The sequence below is a fragment of the Mesoplodon bidens genome (assembly GCF_964165515.1).
Source record: "Mesoplodon bidens genome assembly, chromosome: 13".
Taxonomy (NCBI): Eukaryota; Metazoa; Chordata; class Mammalia; order Artiodactyla; family Ziphiidae; genus Mesoplodon; species Mesoplodon bidens.
Window position 1 is genome coordinate 6,090,630 of NC_138169.1, and position 12,417 is coordinate 6,103,046.

Genomic DNA, 12,417 nt, shown 5'->3' on the forward strand with positions numbered 1-12,417 from the left:
GTCAGGTCCCGTATTATAGGCGTCCCTAGCACAAGCGCCTCTTGTTTACAACGCTAAGCATAGCTGACATTCATGCACGCGGTACATTGTTTTGTGACCTCCTCCCCCTACACACCCTGTGAGGACCACCAGGGCAGTGACTTATCTGTTTTTGTTGACAAGGGTTTCTCCAGCACTCCACGGTGCCGGTTCCACAGTGCTGGCTGGCAGGCGCTCAGTAAATATTTGCGGAATGTATGAATAAGTGGCCCACACTCCGTGTCTAATAAACAATGGCTTCCTCAAGCAAACAGCACAGAGTCTGGCACAGAAGATGTACGAGCAGCATATTTTGGGCTTGGCTTCCAGTCCTCACCCTCTACGCCTTTCCACCTCCTCCCACTGCCCAGCTCCTCCCACTCTTCTAGCTCCTCCCACTGCCCAGCTCCTCCCACTCTTCTAGCTCCTCCCACTGCCCAGCTCCTCCCACTCTTCTAGCTCCTCCCACTGCCCAGCTCTTCCCACTCTTCTAGCTCCTCCCACTGCACAGCTCCTCCCACTCTTCTAGCTCCTCCCACTGCCCAGCTCCTCCCACTCTGGGGGCGGGGTTTGCTTTTCTACCGCTTGATTTTGGCTTTAACCACGTGGCAGGTCCGAGCATAGCCCTTGCTGGATTTTACTTGCGCTCCTGCTCCTCTTCCATCCCCACGAGGAGAGGATGCTGGTCCCAGAGAGAGGATGAGAGAGCTGAGCCTCTGAGCCGCTCCATCACCCAACCTGCAGCGGCAAAACCCGTCCAGGTGACGCCTCCAGAGACTGCCAGGTGAGCCAGCCTAGAGCAGTGGGTCCCGGCCACCCTGCACCCAGCTAAATCGATGCTTATTGTGCCATGCGCTGAGCTTCTGTGATTGTTTGCCGTGCAGCTTATAGTAGGTGTTCAATAAAGCTTTGTTGCATATTTGAACATACAGCCACAGGCAATGAAAGGCATGCTGATAAAGCACCCAGCAGGGACGTAGTAGGTGCTTAACACGCGATGTTCCCTTCTCCCCACGGCTTCTTCTCTAAACACCAGTAGGTCATGGAGGGCCATATTTGGAACATCTTGGCAATCTTTACACTGTTAACACTTGACTATTAATTAGGACAAGGGACCCGGATTCCACCAGCCACCCGACTGCCCTCAGTCAAACAGGGCATATCTATCTTTCTCGATTTCTGGTCCAGCAAAGTCTCTTGTCCCCCTAGTGAAGAAGCCCACGTCCGGCCAGAAGTCACTCCACAGCCCCAGACGGGGGTGGCTGCCTTTCTCTCTGCAAAAAAATGGAACGCTCTCTCTTTATCCAACTGGGCTCCTGCTATTTACTATAAATAATCAAATAAGATCTTCTCCCTTCCTCCCCTCCCTCCCCTTTCACATGCAAAAGCCATAATTATTTCAGTGCAACATCCTGTCACCAGTCCTTTCAGAGGAGACACAATTAGTGCTGTCTGGGGACCCAATATTTCATGTTTGTACACAGTGATTATTTCAGCAAAGAAAGTCGAGAATGAAACCTGGAGCTGTGTGTATCTTTGAGACACCCCTGCTTGCTCTCTGCCACCCAGAAATGAGACTTCCCAGGCCAGGCCCCGGGCCCTGTGATTCCCTTCCCCTTCCCCCTGTGTGCTCTGTGCTCACGGCTTCAGCTGGTAACCCCTTGGTGAGGTCACGGGGCCGTGCCCCTGAGATCAGAGTCTGGGTCAGGCGTGCTGACTGTGGATTTAATAAGACACGGTTCGCTTCCGGCAGGCGGGGCCCGGGGGCAGGTCCCAGGGAGCAGAGACCTGCTGTTCCTGGCCGTTCCTGGCCATTAGCTCTCAAACCAGATTTTCCACAGGCTTCAGAAGGACTTTTGGACGCTGCGGACAGGCTGGTGCCACATCAGCTTTACACTTAGACAGCCAGGCCGAGCCTGCTGCAGGTAAAGAAGGGGATGGGGGGACTTCCCTGGTGGTCCAGTAGTTAAGAATCCGCCTTCCAACGCAGGGGACATGGGTTTGATCCCTGGTCGGGGAACTAAGATCCCACATGCCCTGGGGCAACTAAGTCCACGCCGCAACTACTGAGCCCGCATGCCCTGGAGCCCGTGCCACAACTAGAGAGAAGCCCAGGCGCCGCAACGAAAGATCCCACATGCCACAACGAAGATCTTGCATGCCGCAACTAAGACCTGATGCAGCCAAATAAATAAATAAATGTTAAAAAAAGGGGGGGATGGGGAGGTGGACACCCAGGGCTGTGGTCTGAGTCCCCGTGTGGCCCCTGCACCCCTGCTCCTAATAATTGCAGCCCGAGAGAGAGGGATACTTACAGGAGTGATTTCCTGGGGCAAAAGACCACAGAGAGAGGCAGGATGGAGCACAGGAAAAGCACAGGAAAAGTAAGCGTGTGGTCTCAGCCTGGTTCCACGCAGGGCTCTGGGCTCTGGAGCGTAAATTGCACCAGGGTCATTCCTGTCTTCAGCCAGGCGGGTCAGGGTTTGTGCGTGTGTGTTTTATATATATATATATAATGTTTTTTGTGGGGTTTTTTTTTGCTTTATTTTTTACTGTAGTAAATGTACATGCTATAGACTGAATGGTGCTTCCCCTACAAAATTCATACATTGGAATCATACAGTATTTGTCCTTTTGCCTCTGGCTGACTTAGCATCACGTTTTTGAGGTTCATCCATGCCGTAGCACGTATCAGTACTTCATTCTTCCCCCCCCCCATATACACTCTCTCTCTCTATTTTTTTTTTTTTTTTTTTTTTGCGGTACGCGGGTCTCTCACTGTTGTGGCCTCTCTCGCTGCGGAGCACAGGCTCCGGACACGCAGGCTCAGTGGCCATGGCTCACGGGCCCAGCTGCTCCGCAGCATGTGGGATCTTCCCGGACCGGGGCACGAACCCGTGTCCCCTGCATCGGCAGGCAGACTCTCAACCACTGCGCCACCAGGGAAGCCCTATTTTTTTTTTAATAGACTTTATTTTTTAGGTTCACAGCAGCTTCATTACTTTTTATGGCCAAACAATATTCTATTGTATATGTAAACCACATTAAGTTCATCTGTTGATGGACTCGTGGGTTACTTCCACCTTTCGGCTATTGTGAATAGTGCTGCTGTGAACATGAGTGTGTGTAAGTATTTGTTCACATCCCTGCTTGCAGGGGCGGGGGGGATGTCTGTTGTCCCCACTGCCATGTCAGTCATTGGTCATATTGCCAAGCTGAGAGAGAACTTCATGGTCAAAGTTAAGAATTTTTATTGAGGAACAATACACAGGAAGGTGCACAAATCTTAAATGTGAAGCTAGGTGGATTTTGCACATTTACGCCAAGGTTATTAGCACCCTGATCCAGACGTGGAAGATTTTGATCACCGCAGAAGTTGCCCTCATGCCCGGCAGAGCCCACCCCTCCCTTCCGGGGGTCCCTATTGTTGGGACTGCATCACGTGGATCCCTTATACCCATTCCCAAACCTCACTTCAATGAAACGACAGCGGATGAGCTCTTAACAGACACGGTGTCCGGCTTCTTCCGCTTTCCGTTGGTGGTGAGAGTCATTCATGTTGACATGTAAACCAACAGTTTGTTCTTTTTAAATTTCTGTGCAGTTTTCAGTTGTATGAATAGAGGGGCTATTTCAGAGAAAGCTGCTGTGGATGTTTTCGTCTATGTCTTCTTTTTTTTTTTTTTTTTTTTGTGGTACGCGGGCCTCTCACTGCTGTGGCCTCTCCCGTTGCGGAGCACAGGCTCCGGATGCGTAGGCTCATCGGCCATGGCTCACAGGTCCAGCTGCTCCGCGGCATGTGGGATCTTCCTGGACCGGGGCACGAACCCGTGTCCCCTGCACTGGCAGGTGGACTCTCAACCACTGCGCCACCAGGGAAGCCCCTCGTCTATGTCTTTTGATGGTCATTTGTAAGCATTTTTCTTGGGAGCATGTCTGGAAGTGGGATTACTGAATCATAGACTAGGCATGGGCTTAGCTCTAGTAGCTACTGACAGTTTTCCAAAGTAGCTCTCCCAGTTTTCACTACCATCTATGACATCTGGGAGTTCCAGTTGCTCTACTTATCAACACTTGGAATGCCAACCAAATGTACATAGTTTTGATATGACATGGCCCCCAAACATTGTTCAGTGCATATCCAATCAGAGTCCAATCAGGAAAACAGAAATCACCCTAGGTGTTTCAACAAAAGGAGTTTAATGCAGGGATTTGGTCACACAGGTGACGGAAGAGCTGGGAAGCCCAGTGGTCAGTAACAGCAGGAAGCCACTGCCGTTGCTAAACTAGAGGGACAGATGGAGGAGGTGGTGGTACCCAAACTAGGAGCTTGGTTCATCCAGCGGAACTAGAGCCCTGGCAGGGCTGTCTGGCAAGAGCTAGAGATACAGTAGACATGCAGCAGAGATGCAGCCACTACTGGAGAAAACCACCAAAGGAGGGAATTCCCTGGCAGTCCAGTGGTTAGGACACCTGCTTCCATTGCAGGGGGCATGGGTTCAATCCCTGGTCAGGGAACTAACATCCCGTAAGCTGCATGGCCAAAAAAAAAAAAAAAAAAAAAAAACATAGAAGAGAGAAGGGGAGAAATACTCTGAACACTCTAGGTGCTCCCTTCCTCCCGCCCTCCAGTTCCAACCGGTGCCTCCCATTGGCTGACACTGGGTGGAAGCCAGCTGATTGGACAGCCCAGCAAATAAAGGTCACAGCCAAGGGTAGAGCAAGCAGGCAAAGACCTGCACACACAACAGAGGAGCCGCTTGCTGTGCTATACTTCCCTGGCATGGTCTTCTACTTTAGGCGTGATTTAAGGATAACTGGTTATATTAATTTTTTTTAACTCACTGGTTCACTTTAGAACCTAATCCACAGGTAAAGATTCTCTACTAGTATTTAAGGTCCGACTCGTTATGGGTGCCCCTGCTCTCAGGCCAAATGTCAGCGGGTCCCATGTCACAATCCCTTCCCAAGATGACTTAGAAAACAGAGGGTTGCCCTTTTCCTGCAGGAGGGCTGAAGGGCACTGGCTAAGTAAGCGTGTGGGCTGAGAGCTGGTCAGCCTGGGTTTAATTCCCGCCTCCCCTTTGACAGCTCTGTGACCTTGACCTTTTCTCAGCCTCTGAGCTTCAGTTGTAAATGAACAATAACACCACTTCCTGGGCTGTTGTGAGGCTTAAATGAGCTAGTCTGAGTAAAGCAGCTTAGAACAGCCCTGGAACACAGTAAGCATTCAATAAATGCTTGTTTGTTTGTTTTTCAGCAGCACCTGGGGTGAAGGAGTGCCCTCTACACCTGTCACAATTGCAGCGTGAATAAGCCCGGGCTAGCGACTTTAAGACCAGAGTACCTGGGATTAACTAAAGTAACCCTCATGAAATGGACAAGTGGCTTAAACATCTCCCTGCAGAGAAGCGACTGACGGAGGATAATTCCAGTAATACAGGTGAGCAGTAAGAAAACGGCTGACTAATACCAGAGGACATATGCATAAATTACAAGTTAAGAAATATTCCTATCATGGGGATTGGTGCTCAAGTTTTATTTTTATTGTCACAGGGTACCATCAGAAGTGTCTGGAACATTCTAGTTTGGCTGACCTTCGGAGGAGAGTGGGGTCACAGAATCCAGCTCTCATGGGGCTGGTTAGATTGTGTTCCCAACTGGTAGGGTACTGTTGGTGGTACGCAGGATAATTTTAGCTGGTACACAGTTCAGCTGTTTCTTTTAATTTGAATAACTTACGCATTTACTGTAACATGGACTAGAGAAAGATAAAATAGCACATATGTCTTTGGGCAATATTGGTGGAATAAAATTTCCCCAAAGACCTACATCCTCCCAATGGGCTCAGTAGTCTTACATAAATTGCAGTAAAGTGATGGCTTCAACTATGTATGAGCAAATGAATTTAAATAGTTAGAATAAGAAAGCGGTTTTTACCACACCACCTATGGTTTATGGAGACAGTCTGTGTAGGAGAAGTCTGGGTTTGGAGGCTGGGGTGTGGGGCTGGAGGAGAGGATGCTGTGTGTGTTTGTGGGAGAAGGAGGGCTTTAGCTGGATCTGCAACCTTTTAATTCTGTAAAAGGAGAGATCTGAAGCAAATTTGGCAAAGTGTTAATATCTGTTTAATTCGTGTGGTTGGAGATAGACAATCTGTTACTGTTATTAACTTTACCCTTTCTATGTTGGAGATAGTTTGCAATTTACAAGATACTGAGAAAATGAATTTGGAATAGGGATGATGTAATAGCTGCTGGAGTTTAGTTTGCTATTTGAAATATTTTTCCCTATGGTGGGTAACACTTGATGGGTTAGAGGTATTTAAATCACACTGCCTCTACACACAAGTCCAAAATATACAAGCATGGCTGGGTCCTTCTGTCATTCCAAATGTCACCTCTGTGATCAGTGCTAAGGCCTCAGGAATACCCTCAAAAAAGATCACTTCCTTTCAAACAAAACAAGGCTATTTGGAGGCTACCCCCAAAACCTTGAAACCCTGTGACTGCTTGGACACTTTATTGTCATTATGAGTTAGGAAAACATTTGAAAGAGAACCCCGGAATGGGAGTTTAAACAAGATAAAAGTTTACTTCTTAGAAGAAAAAAATCAGGAGGGAGTCGTGGCTTGCATCTCATGGTCTAATAGGGCTGCTGCAGCTCCAGCCACCATATCTGAATTCCAGCCAGTAGAAAGGAGAAGGCCAGAAGACAACCATTTCTCTTCCCTTTAAGGATCCTTCCCAGACATCAAACATACTGCTTCCACTTACACCTTGGTGGCCAGTACTGAAACAGAGCAGTATGCCTGCGTGCCTGTGGTGCAGGAAGCCAGACTGAGAGTGGGAATTTGCAGCAAAGTAAGAATTTATTACACGGCACCAAGCAAGGGAGTGGGAGACAAGCCTCAGATCCACTCCCACTTGGTTTTTGAGTTAAGGGTTTTTTTTAAAAAGAGGAAGAACAATAGAGGCTGAGATTAATCATCATCATGTGACATTTCTTAATCAGGATTCAGGATGTCTCTGGTTTATGATTTTCTGGTCAAATGATCCATGGCTCAGGTGTCTGTGAGCTCATATTGCCCTGGAGAAACACCCTGAGTTTGCACGTTAATGATGAGATCTATAAGAGCAATTTTAGTACATTAATGATGTCATCAACAACTGCAATTTTAGCATCTGACTCTGGGTGATTAGTGTTCAGTTAGCACAGGATTGAGGTCAGAGGGGACAAGAAAGGGAATAAAGGTTTGCAGAGTGAGATTAATCATAAACTCAATAAGGGAACTCAGCGTTAGGAGGACTCAGTTTCAGGACTGAATTGTTCGGCCACACCTAGCTGCAAGGGAGCCTGGAAATGTTGGCTTTGTTCCCGCCAGCTGTGCGCCCAGCTAAAAGTCAGGGTTTCTCTTACTCAGGAAGAAGGGGCCATTGGATTTGGGGGGACAACTAGGACGGTCTCTGCCACTGTGCTGCCGGGGTGGGGAGCCCAAAGGGCCCTGGCTCGTTGCCCTCCAACCACCTCCTTTTCTCCTGGAGCTCAGGGGAGGATCTGGGGGCTGTGGCCATGAAGTTTCATTGGAGTAACTCTGCTTTGCCCACCACACTGTTCTTGACTAGGACTGGGGATTCATAGGGTGAAAAGGAGGTGGTACTTGGGGGAGTGCAGGTGAAAGGTCCATCTGCCGGGTTCCAACTGTGCATCCTCGGAATTACTGCCTTGTTGTAAATGGGAATAAAAGTTGTACCAGCCCCCGAGTTGTCAATCCGTTTTATAGGATTTAATACTTAGGACATTAGTGACCGAAAACTAACTTCCTTCCATCCTGTCCTCCCCTCCCCTCCCCTCCCCTCTCCTTCCCTCCCTCCATTCCCTCCTTCCAATGAAATATACATACATATGCATTTACATATATATGTAAAGGGAACTAATCTTAAGGTGCAGCTTGATGAATTTCCCCATGTGTGTATATACCCAAGTAACAACCCCCCAGCTCCAGATACACAACATTTCCAGCCCCCAGAAGGCTCCTTTGGGTCCCTTCCTTGTCAGTAGCACCCACCCTGCTGAGTGAACCACTATTCTGACTCTCTCCCCGTAGGTTAGTTTCCTGGCAGAATTTCGTAGAAATGGCGTCATCCAGAACGTGCTTTTTTGTGTTTAGCTTCTTCCGCTCAACATAACATCTGTGAGATCATCCACGTTGTGTGTATCCGTGGCCCCATTTCACGGAGGAAGAAACAAAGGCTCAGACAGACTAAGGGAAGTGGTGTCAGAGGAAAGCCCCAGCTCTCCAAGGACGTCCCGTTCTCTGTTTGAGCACCGTCCCCTGATGGTCCATGCTGATCGCCAGCCCAGGCATTCCTTCCTGTGCTGAGGCTTCCTGCCACGCACAGTCGATTGGGGATCATCCCATCAGCAAAGGCTCTGACCTGCTAAATCTCATCCATCAGACTGGCCATATTCCTTCCAACTGAGCTGGTAATGTGATCATGTGATCACGCTGTGGCGACTCGGTTCCCGTGGCCCGTTCGTCATCACTTCACAGGCGCTTTCTGTGGACTCGGGCCAAATCCTCTGTGTCAGCACCGTGTGTACCCTGTTGCACCCCACAGGTGACCCTGCAGAGGTTCCTGGCTGCATCTGTGCACACAGACGCGTGTCCACTTGCGCATGTGCCTCTCTCTCTGGCAGAAAATCTTTGAGGTGGAACCCAATGGGCTGGGTTTAAATCCTGACTCTACTACTTACAGGCTGTACAACTTTGCCCTAGTTGCCCTCTCTGTGCCTCAGTTTCCCATCTGTAAAATGTGGATGAAGACAGAACCCACTTCTTGGAGTGTATTCATTTCCTGGGCTGCCACAACAAAAGTACCATAGACTTAGTGGCTTAAAAAACCGAAATCTAATCGCTCACAGTTCTGGAGGCCAGAAATCTGAAATCAAGCCATCAGCAAGGTTGGTGACTTCTGGGGTCGCTGGGGGAGAATCTATTCCGTGCCCCTCTCTGAGCTTCTGGTGGTTGCCGGCCGTCCTTGATGTTGCTTGGCTTGTAGATGCATCACTGCAATTTCTGCTTCTGTCAACACATAACTGTCTTCCCTCTGTGTGTCTCTGTGTCCAAAGTTCCCTCTTCTTATAAGGACAGCCATCATTGGCTAAGGGCCCACCCTGATTGGTATGACCTCGTCTGAACTTGGTTACATCTGCAAACCCCCATTTCCAAATGAGGTCACATTCACGGGTTCCAGGTGGATGTGAATTTTGGGGAGACACTAATCACCCCAAGACATGGGTTAATATGAGTTCATCTCTGTGCCATGCTGAGAACAGCCCTGGGCACCTGCATAAGTCATGTTCCACAGTAGCATTTGTAATCATCACTGGCACATGGGAGGAATATAAATCCCACTCTCTTTTAGGTGGCTGTTGGGGAGGGAGCTCCCCGGCGGCCCAGTGGTTAAGACTCAGCGCTTTCACTGCCGGGGGCCCCGGTCCAATCCCTCGTCGTTTGGGATCGAAGATCCCACAAGATGCGAGACTTGGCCAAAACAAAGAAAGAAACAAACAAACAAAAAATGGCTTTGGAGGGGTTCTGTTCCATGTGGCCAAATAAAACCCTGACAGGGATGTGAACTTCACCATGCCTGAGGCTGGCCAGGTCCTTCCCAAGGACCCTCCTCTGTCTCCAGGCCCCTCCCCCTCCCCCTCAGCATTCAGCTGCATCATTCAGCTGGGGAGGGTGCAAGCAAGCAATAAAACAGAGGAAGCTTGCTCCAATTCTGGCTTTCCAACAAGGAGAGCTTAATGAGGCAATTAAGCAGAACTGTTTTCTCTTTATCTCCCTCTCCATCTTCCCCAGCGATGTCGGTGCCCGGAGCTGGAGGGCCCTTGAAGATGAGAAGAGCCTGTCCCCCTCGGTTGCAGGAATAGGTGAGGAGGACTCAGAGGGGGGCAGCGGCTGGGCCAAGGTCACACAGCGAGTCGGTGGCATCACCAGCTTGGCCAGCCCTGGCAGGAGAGGGGTTGGAACGGCCCACGTGGGGACTGTGGCAGGCTGGGATACATGGGGCCTGGCCAGAGAGCGACGTCACTGTGAAGTGGCACTGCCCAAGTGGACGACATGGACTCTGTGTATGAGGTCAGCTGAGTTTTCAAGAGAAGCTAAAATCCACCTTTATAAAGAATGCCATCTAGTCATTCAAGGTTCTAGAAAACCCAGCGCAGGCCACACAGAGTGGTCCTAGCTGAGAACAGTGTCTTCACTCAGCTCCTGGGGTGCCCGTGGTGGGCACAGCCCAGAGGGCAGATGCGGAGTAGCGTTTGGTCCTGTGTGTGCAGGGTGTGCCTGGGCTTCTCCTGGTCCCCCGCGTAGTGAGATGGGAGCTTCCTGGCCCGCCTGCATCAGTGTTCCGTCCAAAATCCCCTTCCAGCCAAGCGGTCTTCAGCAGCCTGCCACGCGCAGTGTGTGTGTTGTGCGCTGCACAAAGGCGCCCACTGGAGAGGGGACTGGGGTGCTCTCGGGCCGTGCTCGGCTTGCTTGCTCAGCTGCTTATCCTGGAAGAAGCATTTGATTGTTGTAATGCATCCACCCAGGGAGTTCTCTTTTTCTAGTTCTCACAGTGCTGGGTCAGTTTGGGTCCTTCAAGAAGATGCCAAGGGACTTCCCTGGTGGCGCAGTGGTTAAGAATCCACCTGCTAATGCAGGGGACATGGGTTCGAGCCCTGGTCCGGGAAGATCCCACATGCCGCGGAGCAACTAAGCCCGTGTGCCAGAACTACTGAGCCTGTGCTCTACAGCCCGCGAGCCACAACTACAGAGCCCGCACGCCTAGAGCCGGTGCTCAGCCACAAGAGAAGCCACCACAATGAGAAGCCTGCGCACCCCAACGAAGAGTAGCCCCCACTTGCCACAACGAGAGAAAGCCCGCGCGCAGCAATAAAGACCCAATGCAGCCAAAATAAATAAATTTATTAAAAAAAAAAAAAGAAAAGAAAATGCCGAGATGAGGGACTTCCCTGGCGGTCCAGTGGTTAGGACTCCGGGCATTCACTGCCGCGAGCACAGGTTCGATCCCTGGTCGAGGAGCTAAGATCCCGCAAGCCACGTGGCACGGCAAAAAAAAAAAAAAAACAAAGAAAAAAGAAGATGCCAAGGTGAGATTCGATGTGCAAGTGGGTCATTAGGGAAAACAGCTCTAGGAGAAAAGGAGGAGGTGGGAGAGGCTTCAGGCTGAGATGCAACTCTGGCCTCCATGCGGAGTGAGACAGGAGGGGCTCAGGCCTCAGCACGGTTCTAAGGAAGTTTTTGTGCAGGCTGATGGGGAATCCTGGAGCCAGGGTCCCCCATCGTAGGCATCCCACATCCTGCCGGGATGGGCCTACCTTTATTTCCCTTTCTCGCTGGGTCATTGGTGGGAGCACCTGTGTGGCTCAGGGTGGGTTCAGAGCACAGCAGTGGGGCTGTCAATCAGTCACGCATGTGTCCCGCAGCGGGAGACCCCAGGGGATGACAGTCAAGGCTGTCATGGTGCTGAATCTGCTAGTGGGTGCCCTGATCTGTGAAGACACAGTTAGAAACAGCTGGCATGGTAAATCAGACAGAGAAAGACAAATATCATAGGGTACTGCTTGTATGTGGACTCTAAAAAAAGGGTACAAATGAACTTATCTACAAAACAGAAATAGAGTCACAGATGTAGAAAACAAACTTATGGTTACCAGGAGGTAAGGGAGGCAGGGATAAATTGGGAGATTGGGATTGCTATACACACACTACTATATGTAAAATAGATAACTAATAAGGACCTACTGTAGAGCACAGGGAACTCTTCTCAGTACTCTGTTATGGCCTATATGGAGAAAGAATCTAAAAAAGAGCGAATATATGTATATGTATAACTGATTGACTTTGCTGTACCCCCGAAACTAACACAACATTGTAAATCAACTACACTGCAATAAAACAAACAAACAGCCTGCATGCAGCCTGGGATGTCTTTGACGGCTTATATTTTAGGGTAGCCATTCAAGCAAATCTTGCATTCTGGACCCTAGTAGATCTGAAATTGTTGCAGCCTAAAATATTTTCGCTCTGTTGTCTTTGAAGTCTCTCCTACCCCATGGTAGGTTTGATGCCTCATGCCCAAGGGGAACGCATGGTCCTACACACGTGTATTAGTTTCTTCTCACTGCTCTGACAAATCTCAAGAACTTAGTGACTTAACACCATCTATGTTTATTCTCTTACCATTCTGGAGGTCAGAAGTCGAAAATGAGTCTTGCAGACTAAAATCATGGTGTCGGCAGGGCTGATTCCTTCTGGAGGCTCCAGGGGAGAATTTGTTCCTTGCCTCTTTTAGCTTCTGGAGGAGGCCTGCATTCTAGAAGGGT

The 12,417-nt window shown here is 49.6% G+C and overlaps 1 long non-coding RNA gene across 2 annotated transcripts; it reads left to right on the forward strand.

The window, feature by feature from the left end:
* Positions 1-635: 635 nt before the first annotated feature.
* LOC308627147 lies at positions 636-12,000 on the forward strand. Of its 2 annotated transcripts, none has more exons than XR_014017355.1 (4): positions 636-802; positions 5,279-5,461; positions 8,126-8,982; positions 9,887-12,000. It is a non-coding gene; the product is annotated as an uncharacterized lncRNA (long non-coding RNA). The 2 variants fall into 2 exon arrangements; XR_014017356.1 differs by lacking the exon at positions 636-802 and adding an exon at positions 1,861-1,943.
* The last annotated feature ends 417 nt before the right edge of the window (positions 12,001-12,417 follow it).